Source organism: Dendrobium catenatum, unplaced genomic scaffold, assembly GCF_001605985.2.
Source record: "Dendrobium catenatum unplaced genomic scaffold, ASM160598v2 fragScaff_scaffold_249, whole genome shotgun sequence".
Classification (NCBI taxonomy): domain Eukaryota; kingdom Viridiplantae; phylum Streptophyta; class Magnoliopsida; order Asparagales; family Orchidaceae; genus Dendrobium; species Dendrobium catenatum.
The window spans coordinates 683,791-685,351 of NW_021318711.1; positions in this window are offsets into that span (position 1 = coordinate 683,791).

Below are 1,561 nucleotides of genomic sequence, written 5' to 3' on the forward strand. Positions count from 1 at the left end.
GAAATGAGAGAGAATAAGGACGATATTTAAAAATACACTCAAAAGGATGAAAGCATTCATGAAAAAAAAATACAGCTAGTGGAGTACAGTTTGTTGTTAGTTGATCCGCCATGTAGCGTCGTTAATGTGGTTGGTCAACTTCTCTTTCATATGGTAATAATAAGAAAAGTAAAAAAAGACCGAATAAAAGTCAAAATAACAGCCACCTCTGAAACAATCAAATAATATGACAACTAGAATGTCTTGAGCAATAGATAGATATGATAAATAAGAGTGGAGGATAACGTCAAGGAGAAATTATCTTCTGAAGCGGGAAAATTTTTAATCCAAATTTCATAAAAATATAAATTTTTCAAAAAATATTAAAAAAATTATTGTGCATAACAGCCCGTTTAACAGGCAAGGGCAGCCAATCGTCCTGGCAGTCGCCCATTAATCACGTGCTACTCTAGACTTTTTTATAATATCTATGGTATGTTGTTCAATTATAATTTCAATTTTAATTTTTTTAAATCAAACGTGGTACTTGATTGAATAAATTTAGTATAGATTCTAAATTAATTATGACATTTAAATAAAGCATTTCAATCATTACGGTTATTAGGTTTCATTCCCATTATTTATTGTTATATTACTGTAAAAAATTTATTCATATTAAAAATTAATATTGGAGTCTTTATTTTAATAAGTATTTTTAAATGCACACAAGTATGAAATATTTTAACTCATCTATAAATGCACACAAGAACAAAATGTTCAGGCTTATTATTGAATTTTGTCTTTCATTTTTGACTCCACCGAAAAGGCCCTCTTATTATATAATTTTTAACGTAAGAGTTGTATTCATATTAGAAATTATAATTGGCGTCTTTACTTTAATGAGTATTCATATGTCATCAAAAAATTATCTTGATCGAGCACGAATCTCAAGGCAAAAATCATGTTGGAAACTTCAAAAATTAAATCTCGGATCATCTGGACTCAAATTTCAGCACATTCATAGTCGTACCGAGTGTCTAGGAAATACGAACCCAACGACACCAAATTCAATCGATCCAAGCCCAAATGGGTCCAAATCGAGTACTCGAAACACATTCGGAAGGTTCAATCCATAATTTGGATGACCAAACAGTTTTCAAATATGACATGCTTATAGTCGAATCGAGTGGCTCGACGAGACAAATCCAACGAGCCCAAGATCGTCGAATTTTGATATATATCATTAAGACCTTTAAATGCCTGACGAACAGTCCACGATCAAGGGATTCGATATCGGCCGTCCATCCGAACCACTCCACATTTGTCCTTGATCCCCCTCCTATTTACGGCACTACAGGAAAATCACACATTTCCGGCGGCTTTTTTCGGCGGAATTTGAGCAGTTTTCGGCGGTTTTTTAATTTTCCGGCGGTTTTCCGGCGGCTTTCTTGCCACCGGAAAAAACGGCGTAGGAAAATATTTTTCTGGCGGTTTTCCGGTGGCAAATGATGCCGGCGGCTTGCCGACGGACACAAACCGCCGGTTGAATAAAAAAAAAAATTCACGCGGCTTGCCGGCGGCG